Below are 27227 nucleotides of genomic sequence, written 5' to 3'. Positions count from 1 at the left end.
CCAGATTGACTGGCATCGGTCGAAATTTTGGTCTCCTTTGCTGGATCAAAGAAAGCTAAGACCGGGGTCGTGGTCAGTTTTGCCTTGAGTTCTCTCCATTCGCGCTCGTGGGCAGGGAGCCACTGGAAGTCTGTCGTCTTCCTGACCAGGTTCCTGAGAGCCGTGGTATGAGAGGCGAGGTTAGGGATGAATTTCCCTAAAAAAATTGACCAGGCCCAGAAATCGGAGGACCGCCTTCTTGTCCTCTGGTGTTTTCATAGTTGTGATGGCAGCTACCTTGTCCGCATCCGGCTGCACACCCAATTGGGAGATGTGGTCCCCGAGGAACTTAAGTTCTGTCTGACCAAAAGAGCATTTGGCCCTGTTGAGGTGAAGGCCATGCTCATGTATACGTCTGAATATGCGCAGGTGGTGACTAACGTGCTCTTGCGGGGTGGTGGACCAAATGATTATGTCATTGACATAGACGCGAACACCTTCAATACCTTCCATCATTTGTTCCAGAATCCTGTGGAATACTTCTGGTGCAGAGATGATCCCAAACGGCATCCTGTTGTAACAATATCTTCCAAAGTGGGTATTAAATGTGCAGAGTTTCCTGCTGGATTAATCAAGCTGGATTTGCTAGAATCCTTTTGAGGCGTCGAGTTTGGTAAAGAGCTTGGCGCGAGCCATCTCACATGTGAGCTCTTCGCGCTTGGGAATTGGATAGTGCTCTCTCATAATGTTGCGATTTGGATCCTTGGGATCAATGCAAATTCTCAATTCCCCGGGAGGCTTTTTTACGCATACCATGGAACTGACCCAGTCGGTCGGTTCCGTGACTTTGGAAATCACTCCTTGGTCCTGGAGGTCCTGCAGCTGCTGCTTGAGGCGGTCCTTAAGGGGTGCTGGGACCCTGCGAGGTGCGTGCACCACAGGCGTGGCATTCAGTTTTAGTAAAATCTTGTAGGTGTACGGGAGCGTGCCCATGCCCTCGAAGACGTCGTGGTACTGGTTGATAATGGCACTGAGCTGCGCCTGAAGTCAGTGTCCTGAAAGGCAGACGCGTCAGCAGGAGAGAGAGAATGAACTCTCTGAGTTCAACAGCTTGCATGCCTGCGCACCAAGCAGGGAGGCTTTCGAGGAGCCCACGATTTCAAAGGGAAGGATGGATTTGCGTGACCTGTGCGTCACTTCAAGTTGGCATGAGCCGCTGGCAGCAATGGCATTGCCATTATAATCTAATAGCTGGCAGGCTGATGGCAGGATGGCTGGTTTGACACAAAGGCTTTGGAGGTCAGACCAATGAGATTGGCAGAGGCACCAGTGTCCAGGCGGAATTGTATTTGGGACCGGTTGACCATAAGGGTGGCACACCACTCATCGTCCGGATCGATGCTGTATACCGATAGAGGCTGGATTCTTTGCTTCGGGGACACCCTGTTTTTTGTAATGATACCGACTCGAAAAGGCGCCTTCGGGTCCTCGGTATCAATATCGGGTAGCAGATCCGAATCGGGCTCGATGACCGTGGGTTGAATGACCCAGACATTCCTGCGAGGCTGGAACTTCTGCCAAAGCCGGGGAGGTAGCGGGGTTGGCCAGAGACGGGCTTCGGAGTCAGGGTGGACAGTCATGGAACAGCATTGCCGCAGCCTGCAAGGCAACCGTGCAGCAACGCACACCACTGACTGCCCACTGTCAACTTAAGGGCATAGGTCATATGGGTGTTCCCCCCAGACCACCCCCCTAGGTGCCCTCTGGCCCCAGCCATAAGACCCTAAGACATAGGAGCAGAATTAAGCCACTCGGTTCATTGAGTCTGCTCTGCCATTCAATCTTGGCTGATATTTTTCTCATCCTGGCTTCTCCCCATGACCGCTGATCACCTTATTAATCAAGAACCTATCTATCTCTGTCTTAAAGACACTCAGTGATTTGGCCTTCACAGCCTTCTGCGGCAAAGAGTTCCACAGATTCACCACCCTCTGGCTGAAGAAATTCCTTCTCATCTCTGTTTTGAAGGATCGTCCTTTTAGTCTGAGATTGTGTCCTCTGGTTCTAATTTTTCCGACAAGTTGAAACATCCTCTCCACTCCCATTCTATCCAGGCATTGCAGAATCCTGTAAGTTTCAATAAGATCCCCGCTCATCCTTCTAAACTCCGAGTACAAATCCAGACTCCTCAACCATTCCTCATACGATAAGCTCTTCATTCCATGGATCATTCCTGTGAACCTCCTCTGGACCCTTTCCAAGGTCAGCACATCCTTCTTCAGATACAGGGCCCAAAACAGCTCACAATACTCCAAATGGGCTCTGACCAGAGCCTTATGCAGCCTCAGAAGTACATCCCTGGTCTTGTATTCTAGCCCTCTCGACATGAATGCTGACATTGCATTTGCCTTCCGAACTGCCGATGGAACCTGCACGTTTACCTGAAGAGAATCGTGAACAAGGACTGCCAAAGTCCCTTTGTGTTTCTGATTTCCTAAGCATTTCCCCTTAAGAAAATAGTCTATGGCCGGGATTCTCTGAAATCCCGGCCAAGTGTTGACGCCAGCGTCCAAACCAGCGCGCGCGACGCCAGCGTCAACGGGCCTCCAGGCCCAGTCACTGTTCCCTTCCTAGGGGGCTAGAACGGCGCCGGAGTGATGTGCGCTGCTCCGGCACTGAAAGCCGGCCCTACACGGCAGGTGCGGGTCCGCGCATGCACACCATGGCCGTCTCCGCGCCGGCGCATGCGCGTGGTTGCCATCTCCGCACCAGCCTTCGGGCAATATGGCAGAGCCCTACAGCGGCCCGGCGCGGAGGAACATAGGCCTCCCCTGAAATGAGCGCGCCCGCCAATCGGTAGCCCCCGATCGCGGGCCTGGCCACCATGGAGGCCCTCCGCAGAGTCGGAACCTCCCCCCCCTCAGCGAAACCCGGCGGGCACACGGCCCGTCGAGCGTGGAGAATCGCCACGGGGGGCGCTTTCAACGGCCCCCCACCGGTGGTGCGGCGACCGCACAGGCGGGATTGGTTCCAATTCTCCGGTCGCTGGAGAATCGGTGGCACGGCATCGGAGCGGTGTGGCGTGATTCTTGCCCCCCCCCCCCCCCCCCCCCCCCCCCCCCCCCGTCGATTCTCCGACCCGGTGCGGGCTCGATGTCTCCATTCCTCCTTCCAAAGTGCATAACCTCACACTTTTCCACATTGTATTCCATCTCCGCTTCTTTGCCCACTCTCCTAGCCTGTCCAAGTCCTTCTGCAGGCCCCTGCTTCCTCAATACTACCTGTCCCTCTACAGATCTTTGTATCATCTGCAAGCTTAGCAACAGCGCCTTCAGTTCCTTCTTCCAGATCATTAATATATATTGTGAAAAGTTGTAGTCCCAGCACAGACCCCTGAGGCACATCACTAGTCACCACTGCCATCCTGAAAAATACCCCTTTATCCCCACTTTCTGCCTTCTGCCAATCAGCTAATCCGCATGCCAGGATCATACCCTCAACACATGGGCTCTTAACTTATTTAACAGTCTCCTATGTGGCACCTTGTCAAAGACATTCTGGAAATCTAAATAAATTACAGCCACTGGTTCTCCTTTGTCTAACTTCCTTGTTACCTCCACAAAGAATGGGTGCACTCCAGTGGAACCAGTAACCAGCTTGTTGGCTGGGATGGTGCGTGTGGGGAGTGATGTGTGCATGCGGCTGCAGCATGTGAGCCTCCTGAGTGTCAATCACGAATGCAGCGAATGCGGCACCATTTCTTATTGGAATCGATTGTGCTCCATGTGGCGCCGGTGCTAGCCCCTTAACAGTCGCTGAATTCGTTCAGGTATGGTGCCAGTTTTGCTGTCGTGGAAGTTGACGAATCCTGTCCCAGCGTCAACTCAGGAACGGAGAATCCCGCTGATGGTCTCTTGAATATTTTTCCTCATTCCCCAAGTTCAGTTTTCTCCTCTCTTTAGACCTCCCTACACTATTCCTGATTTATGGAAGTAAGTAGGTGACCTACTTTAGACCTCTGTCGATGCTGCTCTTGGCTTGTTGGGTGGGAGAGACATGAAAGATCCTGGTGTGATTTCCCTTTGATTTACCCTGCCTTTGGGGAATCCGGTCTTCATTTCATGCCAAGTCTAAAACTGCTCAGGCAACACAGCTTGAGTACTGGGACTTCATATGCTGATGTTAAATGTTGATTCGAAACCCCAAGAACAAATGCTTCCAAATGATGAGACACAGCTGCAAGTGGAAAAAAGTATGTTTCTTTTTTAAATCACACCCAACTTATATTTTGGATGTTTCAGGATAGCCTGCTGAAAAATCAGACTGTTGTCTAAAACCTAGTAGAACGTTTGCACTTTCATTTTTCTCCCACCCCCAGAGTTAAGAGTGAAGACTTGCTCTGTTGGTGTGACCTCATGTCTGTCCACAATAAATGCTTAATCTCGGTTATTTTGGAGGAGGTGATGTAATAGAATCATAGAATCACGACAGTGAAGAAGGAGGCCATTCAGCCCATTGAGTCTCTGAAAGATTGCTCTACCTAGGCCCAAGCCCCGCCCCCCACGACCCGCATCCACATAACCCAGTAACCCCACCTAATCTTCAAACACTAAGGGGCAATTTAGCATGGCTGATTCACCTAGCCTGTACATCTTTGGATTGTGGGAGGAAACCGGAGCACCTGGAGGAAACCCATGCAGACAAGGGGTGAATATATAAACTCCACACAGTCACCCAAGGCCAGAATTGAACCCAGTCCCTGGCGTTGTGAGGCAGCACTGCTAGCCACTGCGCCACCATGCCACTCACAATGCTTGTAGATTAAGCCTTCCTTCATTGTCTAAATATTGGCCGGAATTCTCTGACCGTTCGCCAGCAGCTGGATTCTCTGGTCCAGCCGGCAGCGCACCCCCCCCCTCCCGTGGGCTGCCTGGTGATGTGGGGTGGCTTCAATGGGAAATTCCATTGACCTTGGCGGAGACAGAGAATCCTGCCCTCAGCGAACTGTGCGTGCCTCCCTCTGCCGAGAAACACGTAGCTAGGGGACCAGAGAATCCAGCCCATTGTTTCATGCATTTCTCTCTAAATATACCGAAGGGGAGGGTATGGTGTAGTGGTACTGTCACTGGGCTAGTAATCCAGAGACCTGGGTTTGGATCCTATCAGGGCACATGGTGAAATTTGAATTCAATAAAAATCTGGAATTAAAAAGCCTATGGATGACCGTTGTTGATTGTCACTAAAACCCATCTGCTTCGCTGAGGTAGGAAATGCTGGCCTGCATGTATCCCCAGACCCTCTGAAATGGCCTAGCAAGGCTTGGGCAACAATAGGTGGCCTTGCCAGAGACAGCCACATCCAATGAACAAAAATATATAAATAATTTGAAAGAAGGGCGTTCCAGATGTCTGAAACTAATGGGATGTTCTCCTCAGATGGCAATGTTGATATTTCAACAGTTGGGTGAATGCTTTTGTACAGTCTATCTGTCAGATCCATGAAATCCTAATTAGTAGTACTGCTCCTTCCTCTCATCTGTGGCTTATACTAGGCTATTCCACACCAGTGTATCTACCACACCACCAAAAGTGAGCTACCTGTTGCTTAAGTGACAATGTTTAAGTTTGTAAATCTACAGAAAATGCACACAGTTTTATAACATATTAATGACAACATGAAGGAATCACGGAACCAAAGTAAGATGAGATTTGCAATTGAGAACAATTTTCTCCTGACTAATATTTCCTGGGTAACTTTTCTCGTAAGTAAATTGAAACCCTCCAAAGTCTTTGACTGGAGTTGGAGACCTTTTCAGTGGATTCCTGGATGTAGGACATTTGCCCATTGGAAGTTGAATGTTCCTGGGACATTTCCACAGAGTCCTTAAGTTGGGACATCCAAGGGGTCCCATACTGTATCTTCCGGGGTACCTCTGGGATACGACTAAAATGTACTCTCAGTATTTTATAGCATCAACATGATTTACATAAAAAATTGAAAAAAATCATCGTAAAATGTTTTAAAAGTTGCGTTTTGTGAAACATGAGTCTAATTCACAGAGGTCTTGGTTTGATGACTTCAAACTTTAATTTTGCGAAGTGGGTCTTGAAGAGGAAGTATGGCAGAAGATCAAAACTTTCCCTGGCCTCCGTTGGGCCAGTTTTTGCTTTCGGCTGCTTGCTGAATGCAATTCTCAGGAACCCTCAGCAAAGAACAGTCAAATCGGTGTAAATACCGCTGCAATGCAGATTGAAGAAATTCCAGTCTGTGTGCTATTTGAAATAAGCCATTAAATAAAATGTAATCAGATTATATTTTCAGGCCCCAGGTATTGTACATTTCTGCATAATGATACAAAGTGTGATGATACCATCATGGTGTAAGGGTGCTTGGGTCACTTCAGAACTGAAAGGATTTTAAACATGACAGGTAAATTATCTTCTTTCGAAACCAGAGACAAAGAGAGCTTGTTTCCAGAATAAGTGTTACAATGACAGAATTGGAAGAGTGAGCACCAGAGAAAGTAGAAAGTCTCATTGTGTTTTTTAATCTTTTTTACTGCTTCATTGTTGAGTGAAATTTAGCTATCGGTAATGAATGATTTAAAGAAAGACCAGCTAACATAGAGGTCACAACCTATTGCAATAATTCTTTGCTATCATCACACATGACAAATTAGCCTTCCAGTTTGGAAGTAAAAGAGTGTACGTATAAAAAGACTTTCCAAATTTCAAATTGTAAATTAATGTGCATTGCATACATCTGTTGTCATTAGAATTTTGGAACAATTATGCAGTCTAATTCAACTGATTACAGATTATCATGAGGGAGTGGTATTTGACAAGCATCTTCACATACAATTTTTGAAAAAGGTGATTGTGGTGATTGTCCCTTTAAGAGCAACACAGCAGAGTAAGGGTCACATGGCCTGTGTGACCAATCAGGACTCAGAGTGTGGAATTACCTCATGGAGAGAGAAGCAGCTAGGCAAAGGCATTTTGGGACCTAGCTACAGCCATGAGGTTGCTGTACAATTCTGATTAATAAATTCCTTTTGTGTTCATGAATAAAGTCTGTGAAAGTGCATCTCTACAATGATCCTCACTAAGGTACATTTGTTGCTTGTGGATCAGCCAGTGAAAACCGTTATTCTCATGTGTTTTAGCCATCCCCATCATAAATGGTTAGCACTGCTGCATTACAGCGCCAGGGACCCGCATTCGATTCTGGCCTTGTCTGCATTGAGTTTGCACATTCCCCCCCTGTCTGCGTGGGTTTCCTCTGGGTGCTCTGGTTTCCTTGCACAGTCCAAAAATGTGCAGTTGAGGTGGATTGGCCATGCTGAAGTGCCCTTTAGTGTCCATGGATGTGCAGTTTGGGTTACAGAGTTACGGGGATAGGGCAGGCGAGTGGGCCTCGATAGAATACTCTTTTGGTGCATTCTCGATGGGCCAAATGGCCTCCTTCTGCACTGTAGGGATCCTTTGATCCTATAATAAATGTTGCTCGGTGCTCAAATTGTCTTATTGGAATATTGAATTGTATTGTATGAGAGTCAAGAGAGAAAACAAATGCATTGAACAGAGACCAAAATGGGTAGGAAGGCAAATCCCATTGTTATCCTGAACCTAACACCCTGAGATACAGATCCATAAATGAGGGCAATTTCACATTTACTGCTGTTGAATGGGTTAAAGCCACTTGTTCAGTTGGAAGTAAATGATTGCCCCATGCAAAAGAACAGCGAGTTCTCCCAATGTCCTGGCTGGACATTCTTCCCCCAACCAGCACACCAATAACATAATAAAGTCACTGCTTGGTCAGATAGGTCAATGTTTTTGGAGACAAACTGTACTGACACAGTTGTTGAATAAGGTTGGTGATCAGGTATTATATGAATAGTGCACAAATAAACAAATGGTGGTGGCAGGGTGGGTGGGTGCTAACTGGTTAGGATGGTAGCATGAGAGATGGGTAGGGTGCCCTCTGGTTAGGGTAGTAGGGTGTAAAGTGGCAGGATGAGCAGGGTGCCAGCTGGTTAGATATTAATATGGAAGGTGGCAGGGTGGGTAGGGTGTCAGCTGGTTAGGGTAGTAGGGTGGGAAGTGGCTGGGTGGGTAGGGTAGCAGGGTGGTAGGGTGCCAGCTGGGTACAGTTGCAGAATAGTGAGGTCAGATTGGTTGGAGGTTTGGGAGTATGTTGGGTGGAGTCGGAGGATCAGGGAGGCATTGGATGTTTGGGGAGGGAATTGGAGCACCGGGGGTAAGTTGGGGAGAGGCAAGGGATGCTCAGTCTTGAAACGTTAACTCTTCTCTCCCTAAGATGCTGCCAGACCTGCTGAGATTTTCCAGCATTTTCTCTTTTGTGCTCAATCTTATAGTTACCCAAGTGTTAGACCTGATTTTTTTTCCTGTCTACCATTTTCTGGGTGACTATTCTCATAAGTAAGTTGTGATGTGGAGATGCCAGTGTTGGACTGGGGTGAGCACAGTAAGAAGTCTTACAACACCAGGTTCACCTGAGGAAGGAGCAGTGCTCCGAAAGCTAGTGTTTGAAACAAACCTGTTGGACGTTAACCCGGTGTTGTAAGACTTCTTACTATAAGTAAGTTGGCACTCACCCTACCCTACGAACTGCCACGCCACCCAACAGTATATTTGCAAATAGAATTGAATAAATACTTGAAGGAGAAAACCATGCAAGCCCAGGGAACGAGTAGGGAATTGAGACTAATTGGATTGTTCTTTTAAAGAGTCAGGACAGGCATGATGGCATGATTTTTAAATGTACAAGTAAACCTCGCCGTTGGGAATTCCCCCTGTAGGAGGCGGAATTAAAGAGGCCCCGAAGAATACCGAGTCCAGCCCGCTAATGATATGCCAACGGCGTTTACTGTACATGCGGAGTGGAACTAATTGACCCAACTGTCGAGGCACCGGAGAATTGCGATTTGCGCCCACCACGATTTTGGCCTCAAAATTGCGGTTTGTGATTCCTGCATTGGCCGACGGAGAATCCCGCCCATGTTTTGAACCTCTCGGCACCAACATTAAGAAATCAAACTGTCCAATTCCCGTCAGGTTGGGCCCATACCAAATGCACAAGTGATTGACTCCAAATGCCCAGATGCCATTTGTTGCTCGTTCGATTAAATTAACCTAAGATTGACAGTATGCTTGCCAGAAGGAGGATTCTGTGGCTTTTAAAAAGTCTTATCAAGTTAGTGAAATTTACTGTCAAAGTGTTTTTGTACTGACACACAGGTAAATTCATAAAGAGCCGCAGCAAAGTTGGATAATCTAATATTTTGTTTGCCTTTAAGCAAGATGTGAGATCTGAATGAAATCTCTGGCGTTGCTTCGTGGCTTGTCTTTCTCTATTCACCAGGAGCTAAACATATAGCTGCCAGTGTCTACTTTCAGAAACATGTCTCTATTTGTACTGGGTGCACATTATCTGCCGCATAGCCTTGGCATTAGGGTGAACTCAACACACGGTGGCTTCAAGCGATGTGCAGGTATGTAGCACAGTGTCAGAGATAAGATTAGCTGTTCAGCGAGGTCTCTGACTGAAACAGCTGTGGATCCTGATAACCTAGGATGCGGCAGAAATGCAGCATTTTTTTTCATGTGCTTGTTGGCAAACATGCTGGAGGGGCCCCCAAGGAAAGTGAAGGCCTTCAGCATTTGCAATCGCATCATCCTACTGAAGGGGAGCATCTCCCCCACCTGGTCAAGACTGGCAACCCTGAAGGTAACCAAGGTCATAGGTCGTACATGTCCTGAGAAGGCATCAGAGATTGCTTGATTCTTAACCGCTATCAATTGGTTAATCTTCCCTGCATTCTGTTCAACAGATTAAAAAACTGTGAGGAACCTATTTTTAAAAAAACATTTACGGCTGTTCTGCTAACTACAGGGGAGATTCCCTCAGCAACAGATACGCCAGTTAAAGAGTAGGAATTTAAACATTAGACTCAAAGGTTCGGTCGCTTCGTTCTCACAAAAAGCACTTCTGGGATTCTATCACAATTTTGAGGAAATTAGCAGTGAATCCTGTTGCATCAGAAGGAATATAAAGCAATTCAAGAACGTTTTGAGAAGTTAATCCATGCCCGAAAGTCTGTTGTGGCTTTCAAAATATCTGCTCGCTAGCTGTTTGGATGCAGCAGAGATTGTTAACTTTCTTATGTCGTTGGAGAACCATTCAAGTGATCAGGGCTGAGGCACGGATTTCCCCCTTTTCACACTCTGTATCACTTTTCATTTCCTCTTTCTTTCTTCAGGGAAGAAGAAGAAGAAGCCAGAACCTGCCAAACCGGCTCCGGGGGTGAGTGCTGTGAGAGAACAGCTTCGCCAAATTCCAGCTATTGTTATGACAGCCTGCATATCAGCTACAGCAACAAGCAGTGTGTGGGCGTTTTGGGAAATAAAAGGACGAAGGACTTTATAAGAAACACACCACACATTCGTTGACAAAGTGAAAACAGAATTAAAAAGCAGCAATTTTCAGAAGTTTCAGCTTCATGTAATCTCCTAAAGGACAGCTTAGTGCTGACTCCACATGACTTAATAACCCATTCCTTCATAATCATCCCCACTTTGAATTAAAGATGCTTGACCTTTGCCCACTTAACAATTGCCCTGGCTCTTTTGCAGCATATTAACAAGTCTTTTGAAGAACTAAAATTGGTACATCTGAACTGAAGCAGAGGGGCCAGTTAGCAGGATTGTCGGAGCAAGTTATCATCTTTGTGTGTTGGTGCCAACACCCAGTGTTGATTCAGAGTTCTTCTTACACTATCTCGCCGACCTATCCCGCACTGGGTATACCTGGACACATTGACACCCTGGTGGGGTTTTTTTTGGTGTTCAATCATGAGAATCAACTTTAATGTCCAACCTTTGCTGCAGGACAGGGGCCTTTCTACCAAATAATACTCAGATCACAATTATTTTTTTAAAATAAATCTTTTTATTGGCATTTTCAAAATTATATACATTGCTGTTTGTTTTCATTTATTGTACAGTCACAAAGGTTCCTTCTTGGGTTTCTCTATTTACAATCTGTCGCCGTCTGGCTCCCTATCCCCCCTCCAGCGCCTCTCTCCTTGACCCCCTCCCTCTCTTCCTCCCTTTTTTTACTGCTGCTCCCCATTTTTTCCTGCTGGGTTTCGCTACCCCCCTGCCCCCCCCTCGCCCCACTCCCCGGTCCTCCCTCGCTTTCCTCTTTCTATCTTGTCTTGGCTCTTTCCCCCTGGCTACTGGCTATTTATTTATTTATGTGTTGGCCAGTCAGATCACAATTAAATATCAATTGTTTCCCAACAAAAACGTTGTAAAGTTGTCTGTGTAACTGATGGTAAAACTGGATGAGAAGATTCCAGAATGAAACCCTGGCTAAAAGACGGTAACTTCTACTTTTTTAAAAATAAAATGTGGAGGGACAGAGTCACAGGACGGCTAATTAGTTTTAAAAATAAGAAAAAAAAAAATTTTTTAAACATGAAATTATTGATTGTTATACAATAATCATTTAGTCCCCTTTAGTTTAACAAATACATACAGAGTCAATGATTAACATTGATTGCAAAGCACATCTTAAGCTACAATGGTCTCATTCACACAGAAAACCCTTTTTGAGCACAGAATGTATCTGTGGTCAAATACACACTCCACTCTGAACACAAGTTAGTGTCTGTGGACTTCTCATCAAAATCCCCCCAAACCATTGCCACGTGAAAGTTTCCAAATTTCACTCCGAAGAACGCACGTTAAAATCTTCTTTATAAATATGTTCCCCTTGCATTTCAACATCCAGACCAGGGGCGCGATTCTCCGCTCCCGCGCCGGTTGGGAGAATCGCCTGGGTCGCCAGATTTTCCCGCGACGACGGTCCAATGCCCTCCCACGATTCACCCAAGCAGCGAGAATGGCCCCGTCGAGTTCCACGCGGCGCAGGCCGGAGAATCGCCCAAGACACCCAAAATGGTGATTCTCTGGCACCCCTGCTATTCTCAGTGCCGGATGGGCCGAGCGGCCTGCCCAAAACAGTGGGTCCCCCCCGGCGCCGTCCACACCTGGTCGCTGCCGGCAGGAACAGCGCGGGAACGCTGGGGGGGCGGCCTGCGGGGGGGGGGGGGGGAGGGGGGCCTCAAATGGGGTCTGGCCCGCGATCGGTACCCACCGATCGTCGGGCCGGCCTCTCTAAAGGAGGACCTCATTTTTTCCGCAGCCCTGCAAGATCCGTCAGACATCTTCTTGCGGGGCCGAACTTGGAGAGGACAGCAACCATGCATGCGCGGGATGGCGCTGGCCAACCCGCTCATGCGCGGGTGATGCCAGTTATGCGGCGCCAGCCGCGTCATGTATGCGGCGCCGCCTTTACGCACGCCAAGGCCTCGCGCGCGTAAATGACGCGGCGCCACTCCTAGCCCATTATCGGGCCCTGAATCGGTCTGGATAGGGGCCATTTCGCTCCGTCGTGAACCTCGATGGCGTTCACGACGGCGCGAACACTCTGCCTCCATTTCGGAGAATCCCGCCCATGGTTTTCCAAATGATACTTTTAAATAAAGCTTCTGCTCCACTTTTAACAGCGAGTCCTGTGCAGGATTTTACATCAACTCCTTTAGGATTTATTTGTCTTGACTGCTGTGCAAATTGCTCACAGTTGCTTTATCTTGATTCCCAGACTGTATTAAAATGACATCAAACATTTCATCTCCGCCTGAAAGCTGCTGTCCCACTTTATATCTAGTTATTGCAATTGTCTCTTTAACTCAGAACAGTTTGTTTACTCTTCCTTGAGTTCTTCTGAACAATAACTTGGTCTCTGTTCTCTTGACTGCAGGTGTCTTAAAAATCTTTTCAGTCCCAATTCCATGGTTATCTTGGTTGTATATTGTTCCTTAGGAAGCTTGCATCTTTTAACTCCTTTGTTCTGTCCAGCTTCTCCTGGCAGAGTTTAGAGCTGTTCACTCCCCAGTGTCCTGCCTCCAACTGCCCACAAATTCAGCTAAAACTAAAACTCCAAAGCTTCTCTCTCCAACAAGGCCTCACAGAATCCTTCTGCTGGCCTATTTATTTACTCTTCATGCTGTAGCACTCTCTAAGCACATAGAAACACCGTTGGAACTTAGTCAACCCCTACATGTACATATACCTTTGTCCAGCATGAATCTACCGATACGTTTTACTCTGCCAGACACAGGAACATTAAATTAAACACATCTAAAACTATACCTTGTTTATAATGTTTGCCAATACAAATATAAATCCTTTAAAACTACTTTTGTTTATCTAACACCCGTTGTCATAGTGGCCTTCAGAATTGGCCATTATCAAATAACTAAATATTGCAACATTCATCCCTTGGTTGACATAGTTCTTCATTCTATCCAACAATTTGGGACACAAAATTCATTTCTCTTGCACTGCCCTGTCTCTTTCTCTGCAGCTTGACACCAGAGGATGCATACAACAATATCATGTTTTCTCAAATGTACTTTCTGATGAGGGTTGCCTCTGTAACCCAGAAGCTTCCTACCAAAAAGCATGGCGTATGTGATCTGCATTTTATTCACTATGATCATGTTCTTTACAGGTCATGACAAAGTAAATGATTGAACTGTATCATGTTGAGCTGGTATAGAACTCAGCAAAAGTGTCAAATGGAGGCTTCTTCTTCTTCGGCAGTTTCCATGAGAGAACCAACACATGTTACACTGTGAACAGCTCATATTAGAATACGATTTATCTCTATTAGATTTAGCCTGATGGGGTTGTTTTATGATTTCAGGTGGTGTCGCATATTGAACATAACAATCTATAAGCAGCATTATTTAAAGATCCATCATGACATAACCGACTTCTGGGGCGAGATTCTCTGACCCCCCGCCGGGTTGGAGAATCGCCGGGGGCTGGCGTGAATCCTGCCCCCGCCGGTTGCCAAATTCTCCGGCACCGGATATTCGGCGGGGGCGGGAATCGTGCCGTGCCGGTTGGCGGGCCCCCCCCCGCCGCGATTCTCCGGCCCGGATGGGCCGAAGTCCCGCTGATAAAATGCCTGTCCCGCCGGCGTACATTAAACCACCTATCTTACCGGCGGGACAAGGCAGCGCGGGCGGGCTCTGTGGTCCTGGGGGGAGCGCGGGGCGGTCTGACCTGGGGGGTGCCCCCACGGTGGCCTTGAGGCGGAAGAGACTCCCTCCACTGCGTATGCGCGGGAATGCCGTCAGCGGCCGCGAAAGCTCCCGCGCATGCACCGCCCGGAGATGTCATTTCCGCGCCAGCTGGCAGGGCATCAAAGGCCTTTTCCGCCAGCTGGCGGGGCAGAAATTCGTCCGGCGCAGGCCTAGCCCCTTAAGGTTGGGGCTCGGCCCCCCAAGATGCGGAGCATTCCGCACCTTTGGGGCGGCGCGATGCCCAACTGATTTGCGCCGTTTTGGGCGCCAGTCGACGGACATCGCGCCGACACCGGAGAATTTTGCCCAAGATATTTAATGAATCGCAAAGCGTAAGTACTTGCATATTATCAATACGTTCTGCAGTATACATTGAGGTCTGGTTCATGAGCAACAATTTTACAATTGAACAGATTTTTCAAATAAAACAAACATTTCAATTAAAATGTTGCATTTTAATATAATTGCCAATAATAAAGAGTAAGAAGCCTTGCAACACCAGCTAAAGTCCAAGAGGTTGATTTAGAATCACAGCTTTCGGAGCGCAGCTCCTCCATCAGGTGAATCAGGTGAAAGCTAGTGATTCCAAATAAACCTGTTGGACATTAACCTGGTATTGCAAGGCTTCTTACTGTGCCCACCCTAAGACAACTCCAGCATCTCCATATCAATAATAAAGAGATTAGCAATAATTAAATTTATGTTACTGTAAAGAGGAGGTTTTCATTTTGCTTTAAAGGTCCAAGATCAAACTCCTATGAGTTTAAGGGAAAGGAACACAAAAGGTTTCTTCTCTTTGTTTTATTGACCCACATGTATTTTTGTGCAATTCATTGCCTCACATTAATCCTGCCAAATATATCTCCATTACTTCTAAAAACACAATTTTTTTGACATATTTGCATTTCTTTACAATGCCATCATCTTCAAAACTTGTTAATAGATCAGGCAATCTTTCAAAAGGCTGAATGAGTGCTCTACTAAAGGTGTGCTTTGATTACAATTCTTCTAGCTTGATTAGCCTTCCTGACAGTTTGGATAAAATAAAAATCCTTGCCAGTAAAGTTAACCAGATAAGAAATTGTATCAGTCAATTATAGATTTTACTGCAATCTCTGGGAGCTCGACAATAAGGGCTTTCACTCCAAGAATATTGTTGGGAACAGATGACATAGATGATGCACAATAATCTGATTTTGCTTTATTCTGTGTTAATTGATTGAATAATTAATATTCACCAGAATTTGATCACTATCCTTCAGATTCTGCTGATTTAATACACTCTATGTGTTTTAATCCTAAATATATATAAATACACATTAAAACATTTAAAATCCAATCTCGTCCTTACATTATAATTGACCCTTATTGTCCTTTTATTAACAGAAGTGGCAGTGTGGTAAAATGTGATTAAGGACATTTGTATGATCACATTGGTGCTTCTTTTTTTATTAATCATGTGCAAATAAGTTCAGCTGTTGGCTCGGACGATATGCCATCTCTGCTGGTAACATTCTCAGCTCTCACCTGTGGGACTAATGTCCTGTTTAGTATTCCAAATGGACTTCAAAATCGCAGGCTGATTTTGGACAGCCTAATTTCTGTTTGAAATGCAAAATATCCCAAATTCAGCAATTCTGCCTTCAGCCAATCCCCATGCCAGCATCAGACCAGGACACAGAGGTTCAGACCATACTGCGTATCCATGCACGAGTCGATTTTTCAGATCATTGTGTTGCACTGGAAGTTACAGATGATCCCCATCCATGAAATGGCCAGAAGTAAGTAGTGAGCGGGGAGAAGTACTGCGCATGTGACAGTGCTTGGAGTCAGGTAAAGTGATAATCTGTATTTCCATAAAATGTATTACATCCTCAGGATATATCAGAAATGGAATAGAACGACATGCATCTCTTATGGAGCCTCCCAGGATTGCTCCAAATCTATTAATTACTTTCCATATAAAATGTATAAAATGCAGCAGCCAATTTGCCCATAGCTGACGCCCACAAACAGTGAAGATATAACAATCAGATAATTTGTTTTAGTAATGTTGTTTGAAGAATATCTTTTGGCCAGGGCACTATCAAGAGGACCCCAGCTTTTCCTTATGGGATCTTTTGGGCAGCACGGTAGCATTGTGGTTAGCACAATTGCTTCACAGCTCCAGGGTCCCAGGTTCAATTCCCGGCTTGGGTCACTGTCTGTGCGGAGTCTGCACATTCTCCCCGTGTGTGCGTGGGTTTCCTCCGGGTGCTCCGGTTTCCTCTCACAGTCCAAAGATGTGCACGTTAGGTGGATTGGCCATGCTAAATTGCCCTTAGTGTCCAAAATTAGCCTTAGTCTTGGGTGGGGTCACTGGGTTATGGGGATAGGGTGGAGGTGTGGGCTTGGGTAGGGTGCTCTTTCCAAGAGCCGGTGCAGACTCGATGGGCCGAATGGCCTCCTTCTGCACTGTAATTTCTATGATTTTACATCTACCCGAGGGGGTAGACTTGTTTACTGTCTCATTTGGAAGACTACGGGTATGATTTAATAGAAATGAAACAGAGTCCCGTGTTGGGCGAATTTAGCCAGGTGTTTCCTCGTGCTGGCAGCACCGAGAACGACTCCACTATTAAATGGGACTCTGCTTCATTTCTGGGCCTCGGTGAGGAATGCCCCACTGAGGCCGCACTTAGTCCCATTTCCTGCACTAATGAGCTCCACTCACCTGTGCAGGAAGGGATGGCGCCCCGATCTCTGAACACCCCCCCATGGCCTCCACACCCCTCCAATTCCCCAACTTACCAATGAGGGAGTCCTCATGGTCCCATTATGGGCGGGATCCAGATCGTGACACCTCACTAGATCTCATTAGATCTTGCGAGGCCGTTAAATCTCACAAAAGGCATCTCACAAGATTTAACGGCTTTGTTGCATCCTGAGTCAGGTGCAACGAGGCCGATAGATCACGGCCAGTGACTTTGACAATGTAGCACTTTATCAATATTGCACTGAAGTATCATAGAATCATGCAACACAGCAGCAGGCCATTTGGCTGTTATTGTCCGTGCTGGCTTACTGAAACAGGTGTCCTATTAATCTCACTGCACTGAAAACAATTGCTTTTCAAATATACACATATAATTTATTTTTGTAACTTGCTTTTATAAGCAATGGATAACAACGTGCTGCATAAAAATATTTTTTACCCTGTATTATGTTCAGGTTTCTTGGATGCAGGGAACTTGAATGCACCAGCAGCTACTGAAAGCTGAGAGTACTACCCATGTGTTGATGCAGACTCTTCGTTGCAGATGAATTGCTTTTGGAGATTTAGTTACCATTGTTTCGTAGAACAATGCAGCAACCAATTTGTGCATTGCAAGCTCTCGCAAACAACAAATACATCAGAAAAGCACTTTGATAGCAAGCTGAGCAAGCATGAAGGACCTTTGGTTTAATATCGCATGTGAAAGATGGCACCTTCAACAATGCAACGGTCCCTCAATCCTGCACTGAGGTATGAAACCCTGGACAGCATCTTCAACATATAACACTTGGGCTCAAATGCACGATTTATAGCACCAAACTAAAGTTCTCAACATTGCTTTTTCTGTTCCCTGCTAATTCCAGAGTACACTCCTTAACTCCATGGGCAGCTGTTGAAGTGCACATGAATAAAGAAGTCAGATTCAAGACCAAATTCCACTGAATCCAGCACCTTTTTAAAAATCTTAGATGCAGCTTCAGAAGCAGACAATAAAAATTAATGGGGTGATTCAGTTTCTGAGCCATTAAAGATCTGTTGCCAAAGTTCAACAAGCTGAATATACTCACCTGAATCATGCACCAAAGGATAACTCTGGACAGTGCAATTCAATGCTCGATCTTTTGCACAGTTCCCAGCCATTTTTGATGGATTAATGACAGTAGAACCTTTAGATTCGAAACAAGATTTGAATTTCATCCATTTGTTTCATCCCTTTGTGTTGTCTCCAGCATCTGTAATCACGTTTCTTTAATTGTAGAGGAATGGATTTCTCGGTGGTAATGATGGTGAAACTGTCAGCATTCACCATCATTACTCCATTGGTAGCATCTTTGAGAGTCCGCAGGCGCAAAAAATAACGCAGAACTCCAGAAGTTGTCAGTGATTCTATGCTGTGTGAGGTCCCCCTAGACCCCAGTCAATGGAGATCAATTGCATTGCTCAGAACTGCCACTATTGGTCTCAATGTAAAAGTCCTTGAAAACATTGCAACTTGTTGAATGAGATCTGACAGGGTCTTTAACAGTGCACTGATTTCATGATTATTACTGAACACTGGAAAGCTAATTTTATGTCTGTGGAATTTCTCCATTACAATAAAAAATTCGATATTTTTATTATATTTTTAAATTGGCTGCTTATGATATTTTAGTTTCTCTCTTAATCATAGAATCCCTACAGCACCGAAAGAGGCCATTCAGCACATCGAGTTTGCACCGACCCTCTCAAAGAGCACTCTAACCTCGGCCCACTCCCCCACCCTATCCCCGTAACCCCACCCAGCCTTTTGCACATTAAGGGACAATTTAGTATGGCCAATCCACCTAACCTGCACATCTTTGGACCGTGGGAGGAAGACGGAGCACCTGGAGGAAACCCACGCAGACACGGGGAGAACATGTAGACTCCACACAGACAGTCACCCGAGGCCGGAATTGAACACGGGTCCCTGGCACTGCGAAGCAGGACTGTGCCACCATGCCAATCATTTACTTTGCTGTAAGAAATGTTAAATTAAAAGTGATAATTGTCATAATATAAACCAGTATATCATGGTGCAGACACACACTGATGGACACACAGTGGGACCAATCAACATACACAACACCGCAGCCAATCACCAGTGAGAGCACACGCACTATAAAGACAGGGGACATCAGAGTTCCCGCTCATTCGAGTAGCTGCTAGCTAGGAGCACAGAGCTCACAGCCTGCAACACAGACATTCACTATGTGCTGAGTGCATCAACTGGTTAGGACAAGGCAAAGGTCTTTAGTTAAAGCTGGTATCGTATTTACCCACAGTTCAAGTACGTTTAAATAGTTAACCTTTTAATAAAATAGTGTTGCACTACTTCAAGTGTTGGTGACCTGTCTGTGATCCAGAACATCCAACACATCATGATACCAGGATTGGTTGCATACTAGCACTTCTTAGACCTACCTGCAAGTGATCTGCCTTCCGCCAGCATTCCGTCATTCTGCAACGTGGACAACATCAGCTCGCCGCCGCCGCTGCGCATCGCCGGCAACCTCAGGGCCAACTGGAAGATTTTCAAACAGCGCTTCCAGCTCTACCTTGAAGCCACGGACAGGGAGGGCGCCTCAGACACCAGAAAGATTGCTCTTCTCCTCTCCACGGCCGAGGAACATGCCATCTACATTTTCAACTCTCTCACCTTCGCAGATGGCAAAGACAAGAGGAAGTTCAAGACGGTTCTCCTCAAATTTGACACTCACTGCAGCGTAGAGGTGAATGAAAGTTTCAAACACTACATGTTCCAGCAGCGTTTGCAGGTTAAGGACGAACCTTTCCAATCATTTTTAACGCACCTCCGCATCCTTGCGCAATCTTGCAGCTACGGGCCCACATCCGTCTCCATGATACGCGACCAGATCGTTTTCGGGGTTCAGTCGGACCCCCTACGTCAGCAGCTCCTCAAAGTAAAGCAACTCACCGTAGCGACTGCCATCGAGACCTGTGTCCTATATGAAAATGCCACCAGTCGGTACTCCCATATACAAGCGGCTGAAACTGGGCAAGGTCCCCACGAGGCGGAACGGGTCCAAGTGATTGAACACCTCCAGGGCCTCAGCCTGGATGAGGGCATGCGCGGTGGCGCAGCAAACGTGCTGGCGTCACGACATGCGGCAACTGTGGCTCCGCCCATTTAAAGAGGCAATGCCCCGCAAACTCTCGACAATGCCTACGATGTGGAAGACTTGGCCACTATGCTGCCTGCTGTCGAGCAGCTTAGCCTTCCAATTCATATCACTTCAGCCAGCCTCGCAGGGATGTTCGGGCAATTCAACCCACGGTCACCGAGTCCGATTCCGACCTCCCACACAGCAGTGACACCGAGGACCCGAAGGCGCCTTTTCGAGTCGGTGTAATGAAAAACAGGCTGTCCCCGAAGCAAAGACACGAGCCGCTGTCGGTATACAGCATCGATCCAGACGATGAGTGGTGTGCCACCCTGGCGGTCAACCGGTCCCAAATACGATTCCGCCTGGACACTGGTGCCTCCGCCAATCTCATGGCGTGGTCTGCTTTCCAAAGCCTTTGTGTCAAACCAACCATTCTCCCATCAGCCTGCCAGCTATTGGAATACAATGGCAACATCATTCCTGCTACCGGCTCATGCCAACTCGAAGTGACGCACAAGTCACGAAAAGCCATCCTTCCTTTTGAGATCGTGGGCTCCTCGAAGGACTCTCTGCTTGGCGCACAGGCGTGCAAATTGCTCAACCTCGTTCAAAGAGTTCACTCTCTCTCCCCTGATGACACGTCTGCCTTCCAGGATGCTGACTTTAGGGCGCAACTCAACGCCATCATCGAACAGCACCACAACGTCTTCGAAGGCATGGGCACGCTCCCATATACTTACAAGATCATACTCAAACAGAACGCCACGCCTGTGGTGCATGCACCTCGCAGAGTCCTAGCACCCCTCAAGGACCGCCTCAAGCAGCAGCTGCAGGACCTCCAAGACCAAGAGTGATCTTCAGAGTTACGGAACCAACCGACTGGGTCAGTTCCATGGTGTGCGTAAAGAAGCCTACCGGCGAGCTCAGAATCTGCATTGATCCAAAGGATCTTAATCGCATCATAATGAGGGAGCATTACCCAATCCCCAAGCGTGAAGAGATCACATGCGCGATGGCTCGGGCCAAGCTCTTCACCAAACTTGACGCCTCGAGTGGATTCTGGCAAATTCAACTCGACAGATCCAGCAGGAAACTGTGTACCTTTAACACCCCTTTTGGCAGATATTGTTTCAACAGGATGCCGTTTGGGATCATATCGGCGTCAGAAGTATTCCACATGATCATGGAACAAATGATGGAAGGCATTGAGGGTGTTCGCGTCTATGTTGATGACATAATTATTTGGTCCACCACCCCACAGGAGCATATCAGTCGCCTCCAGCGCGTGTTCAAACGCATACGGGAGCAGGGCCTACGCCTCAACAGAGCCAAATGCTCCTTCGGCCAGACGGAACTCAAGTTCCTCGGGGACCACATCTCCCAGTTGGGTGTGCGGCCGGATGCGGACAAGGTGGTTGCCATCACAGCCATGAAAAAGCCAGAGGACAAGAAGGCGGTCCTCTGATTTCTGGGCATGGTCAACTTCCTAGGTAAGTTCATCCTTAACCGTGCCTCTCATACCACAGCTCTCAGGAACCTGGTCAGGAAGACGACAGACTTCCAATGGCTTCCTGCCCCGAACGCGAATGGAGAGAACTTAAAACCAAACTTACCACGGCCCCGGTATTGGCCTTTTTTGATCCAGCGAAAGAGACAAAAATTTCGACAGATGCCAGACAATCTGGCATTGGGGCAGTGCTCCTGAAACGTGATGAGGCCTCATCATGGGCCCCCGTTGCATATGCGTCACGCACCATGACCCCCACGGAACAGCGCTATGCGCAGAAAGAAAAGGAGTGCCTGGGTCTGTTGACCGGTGTCGTCAAATTTCATGACTATGTGTACGGCCTTCCCCAATTCACCCTCGAGACCGACCATCGCCCGCTGGTCAATATAATACAAAAAGACTTGAACGACATGATGCCTCGCCTCGCCTCCAGCGCATTCTGCTCAAACTCCGGCGATACGACTTTCAGCTCGTATACACCCTGGGCAAAGACCTGATCATAGCCGACGCTCTGTCCAGGGCAGTCAACACCCCGTGTGACCCAGCGGGATTCGTCTGCCAGGTTGATGCCCATGTGGCATTCGTGGCCTCCATTCTACCGGCCACGGAGGAACGCCTCGTCCAAATTCGCCACGAGATTGCGGCTGACCCCCTGCTACAGCGTGACATGCGCCACCTAACAGACGGTGGCTCAAGGGCCGATGCCCGCAGTTCTACAACATCAGAGACGATCTGGCGGTAGTCGATGGTGTCCTCCTGAAGCTGGACCACATTGTTATCCCGCACAGCATGCGCCAGCTCGTCTTGGAACAGCTACACGAGGGCCATCTTGGCGTGGAGAAGTGCCGCTGATGGGCCCGAGAGGCAGTGTACTGGCCCGGCATCAATGACAACATCGCCAACACAGTGCTCAACTGCCCCACCTGTCAGCTGTTCCAGCCGGCCCAACCACGTGAGACCCTACAGCCCCATGAGTTGGTCACGTTCCCTTGGTCTGAGGTCAGCATCGACCTGTTCCACGCGCTGGGCAGGGACTATGTTCTGATTGTGGACTATTTTTCAAACTACCCGGAGGTGGTACGTTTGCAAGACATCACATCGCCTGCAGTCATCCGTGCCTGTAAGGACACCTTTGCTCGTCACGGCATCCCACTCACTGTGATGTTGGACAATGGCCCCTGCTTCGCAAGCCAGGAATGGTCCAACTTTGCCAGGAGGTACAACTTTGTGCATGTTACATCCAGCCCCCTGTACACCCAATCCAATGGCAAAGCAGAGAAGGGTGTCCACATAGTCAAACGGCTCCTCTGCAAGGCTGCCGATGCGGGATCCGACTTCTACCTCGCCCTGCTGGCCTATCGTTCGGCCCCACTGTCCACTGGCCTGTCGCCAGCCCAGCTGCTCATGGGTTGCACCATGAGGACGACGGTGCCGTTCATTCACGTCCCAGACCTCGACCATGTTCCGGTCCTTCAACGAATGCAACTGTCTCGTGCACAGCACAAGGCGGCTCATGACGGCCGTGCAGCTGATCTCCCTGCTCTGGCTCCAGATGACAATGTCCGCATCCATCTTCCGGATGGTGGCTGGTCTGCAACTGCTGTGGTTCTTTGGCAGGTGGCTCCCCGCTCGTTCCTGGTTCGTCTACCAGATGGTTCCATTCTGCGCCGTAATCGGCATGCCCTTCGTCTCGTTCCGCACTCGCTACGTGATCCTCCGCCAATGCCATGCCCTCCTGTTGTTCCTGACCTGGACTATGCAGAGATTCCAGTTACTCTGCATCCTCCTCACTCTGACGCAATCCAGCCCGCTCCTCAGCTGGTGGCTCCTGACCCACCCTTGAGGCGGTCAACCAGAATTCGTCGCCCATCTCAGAGACTGAATTTGTGAACTTTGCACTAATGGACTCTCTGGTCTGTTCTGTTCTTACGTTTAATCGTTCAAGTGGTTGGTATATAGTGTTCATCTCGTTATTTGTGTGACACACTGTTTTTTCTGCACCAGGCACCTTTCCATGTAAATAGCTTAGTTTTATGTACATAGTCCTGTAAATATTTCGCACACACGTAGTCAGGAACATTCACCACACACTATTTATTGTCATGCAGGCACATATTTTTTGATATAAAAGGGGGGGGATGTCATAATATACACCAGTATATCATCGTGCAGACACACACTGATGGACACACAGTGGGACCAATCAACATACACAACACCGCAGCCAATCACCAGTGAGCGCACATGCACTATAAAGACAGGGGACATCAGAGTTCCCACTCATTCGAGCAGCAGCTAGCTAGGAGCACAGAGCTCACAGCCTGCAACACAGACATTCACTATGTGCTGAGTGCATCAACTGGTTAGGACAAGGCAAAGGTCTGTATGTGATCCAGAACACCCAACACATCAATAATAAGCCGTTCCTCTAATCTCCTGGTTTTCTGACTGTGCGGAAATTTCAATACGATTGGTTGCTTGCTCTACTGCCGCTGCGTACCTGGAAATCCCCTTGACTTGACACCAAATGTAAACTGCTTCCGGGAAAGGGAAAACCTTGTCACAGAGATCACTGGATCATTGTGCAGCTCTCTTTGAGGTCAGTGGGCAAGTGTTGTTTCTTCACTGTTGACTGCAAAATCCAGGCCATTAGTAGAAGGAAACATTATTGCATGTTACACCTCACAAAGATTCCAGACTTGTGTTAACCTTAAAATGTTTTCATTTGTTGCATCTTAAATCTTGAAGTTGTTTGAAATTGATCAACAGAATGCGACTGCTGGCAGAAAGGAATTGGTTAACAGGATCAGATAATGTTTTGTCATGCATAGCATGGATCAGGTGGAATATAGAGATGGAGTCCGGGCTACTCTAGCAATATAACTCAATCACAAGCTCAAAGGAATACTCCGACTGCACTCGTGTTACTTTTTCATTTACCACACGACCCTTCTGGCCTTTCTCAGCACGAATTCAAATGCTAATAATATATCCCATTGAAAGGGTCTGGCTGCAGTTTCTAGAAAATGGATTTCCGTCTTAGAAATCGATGATCTGCTGAATAGAATCCGATTAAAATCTTTCTGAAACTCGCTCTGATTTCTGAATACAATCAGGGTCAAACTTCTGGGTTCTGTCATCCCTGTTCGAATACCCTTTGCATTCAGAGTGAGCTTTCAAGTCAGGGCACTGCTGTACTAGATTTAGATTGCGGTATGAAACCACCGTTTTGTTTTTATTCGTTCATGGGTGTGGGCAAGGCGGGGAAGCCAGAATTTGTTGCCCATCCCTAATTGCCTTCAGAAGGTAGTAGTGAGCTGTCTTTTTGAACCACCCTAGCTGATTCAGTGCTTTACGGCCAGGGTGTTGTTAGGGAGGGAGTTAAGGATTTTGTCCCAGTGACAGTGAAGGATAACAATTTTCAAGAGCTGATGGTTTGTGACTTTGAGGGCACCTGCAGGTGGCGATGTGCCCACGTGCCTGCTGCCCTTATTCTTCTGGGGGGTAGAGTTTGAGAGGTTGGAAGACGCTGTCAAAGGGAAGGTCTCTTTCTGTCTTCGCAAAATAGTCAACACCAAATGTATGAACTTATGCCATTGGCCATGATAGACCATTACTACATTCGCGCAACATAATGATGTTACAATGTCCCCAATGCAAACATCATGGCTGGGATTCTCCGAGCCTTAGCGCCGCAATCGCGCCCGGTGTGGGGGCGGAGAATGGGGCGCGGACCTGCGACGCCTTTGCCCGATTCTCCGGCGACCAGAGAATCGCCGCCAGTCGCGCGTGTGTGGTCGATGCGACGCCAGGCGGGGGCCGTTGAAAGAGGCCCCCGCGGCGATTCTCCGCGGACGACCGGTTCCAGCCGGCAAGTATGGTTCCAGCCGGCAAGAGCTCAGAGTCGCGGCTGGGGTGGCGGTCCTGGTGGGGGGGCGCAGGGGGATCCGTCACCGGGGGGGGCCTCCATGATAGCCAGGCCCGTGATCGGCGGCCAGCGATCGGCGGGCACGCACGATCTGGGGGTGCCTACTTCTTCGGCGTTGACGTGCTGTGTGGGTCTGCCATGCCACGCACGGACCCGCGGCTGGAGGTGCAGGGCCCCGTATCGGCAGCCGGAGCTGCGTGGAGCACTCCTGGGCCCTGCAAGCTGCCTTATAAACGGAGAATCACCCTGGACTTTCTAGAAAAATGTCCGGAGTGATTCGCGCCAGTTTTCGTGCGGGTGTGGGGACATAGCCCAATTATTGGAGAATCCCGCCCATGTTGTTTAAAACCCTGAGGATTTTTTGCAGCATGTGATGTCATGACATTTACGGAACATTCTGAAAGTCCTTTCAGATTGCTCTGCTGACCAGTGTTGTTCATGGAGCAACTCTGAACACACAGTGAAAATCACATATTCCGACGCTAACAAAATCTTGTACAGCGCCCATCAAGTTACCAGATGCAGGAGCCATTTTTGTGTGAACTGTTAAGAATTGGAGCAAATCTGGTCTGAATGCAAACCTGCTAAAAAAAGCCCTTCATGAACTAACAGGTGCCATTTAATCGATTGAATTTTACTGATGTTCTGACTGCATGTCGATTTTAGCAACAGAGCCATTGGAGAAATTTCTGCTGCATATCTTATCCATGAGTAGTTATATTTTTTGCATGAAGACTGTTCTAGTTTCCATTACATGTCTGAACAATTTTTATATTTGGTGCTTCACAGTTCAGTCTGAGGTAACACCTGTCATGAAGCATTTATACTGAACTGTTTTGTTTTCTTATATGGCCATTATTGAATGTGCTGAATCTTTAAGCTTCAACATCTGTTTTCCCTTTATGCATAAACACCAGAAAGATCTGTGCTGAATTTCAAATGTTGCCTTAACATCAATCCACCATCAACAAATGAGATACCTAAACTTAATAATCAAAACATTCCCTCAGGTCACATCCGTGGCTTAGTCTAGGGCCAAAATTTCCAAGGATTGATGATCACCGCCATTTTGCTGCTCCACTCCTTTTCTCTTTGCCTTGGTCAGGAGCTACACCTTTGCGTCCGACCTTCTGACACAGGCTGGGTGAGAAAAGTTCAGTGCAACGGGTTCCCGAGGCCTTCATCTGAGTGCAGCAGAATGGGAGGAAAGAAAGCCACGCCCCCTGTTTACGGCACTGCAAAATATGAGGCCTTATCATTTTGAAGAAAATCCCCACATTAAATGTTTGAATATAGAAGTGTACACAACCAGCAAAGACCATTGCAATTTTAGAGGACCCATAGGTAGGGATTTTCCGACTGTTCTCGCTGATGGGATCTTCTGGTCCCACTGACGGCAAGCTACCGCCGCGTGTTTCTTGGCATCAGGGGGTGGATTCAGTGGGAAATCCCATTGACAGCAGCAGGACCAGAAGATCTCACTGCTGGCCAACAGCGCGTCGCTTCCCTACGCTCGCTGAGAAACATGCGTGGGGAGAGCAGAAAACCCACCCGCTCCCCGTAATTCCTGGCGCTTTCCTACTTTACTGTTGTCTATACTTGCACAATTGTACGAAAAAATTCCCTTGATAAATGACAATCCTGAATCAATCCAGCATACTCAAATGTAGCTTGTTTCATTTGACTGATTTCTGGGATGAGGAGGTTTATCTTATGAGGGAAGGTTG

At 47.6% G+C, this 27227-nt stretch overlaps 2 long non-coding RNA genes across 2 annotated transcripts in view; one reads left to right on the top strand and one right to left on the bottom strand.

Moving 5' to 3' along the window:
* LOC140387168 (uncharacterized) overlaps positions 1-10617 on the top strand; it is a 71075-nt gene extending 60458 nt beyond the window's left edge. The window contains exon 2 of the long non-coding RNA XR_011933755.1: positions 10265-10617. This is a non-coding gene — a long non-coding RNA (uncharacterized lncRNA). The remainder of the gene's footprint in view (positions 1-10264) is intronic.
* Positions 1-27227, bottom strand: part of LOC140387167 (uncharacterized) — a 165362-nt gene that overhangs the window by 38615 nt on the left and 99520 nt on the right. The gene's annotated exons all lie outside the window — the stretch shown is intronic.

Source organism: Scyliorhinus torazame, chromosome 12, assembly GCF_047496885.1.
Source record: "Scyliorhinus torazame isolate Kashiwa2021f chromosome 12, sScyTor2.1, whole genome shotgun sequence".
Taxonomy (NCBI): Eukaryota; Metazoa; Chordata; class Chondrichthyes; order Carcharhiniformes; family Scyliorhinidae; genus Scyliorhinus; species Scyliorhinus torazame.
The sequence above is the reverse complement of the archived record's forward strand: the minus strand, read 5'-3'. Positions and strand labels throughout refer to the sequence as shown.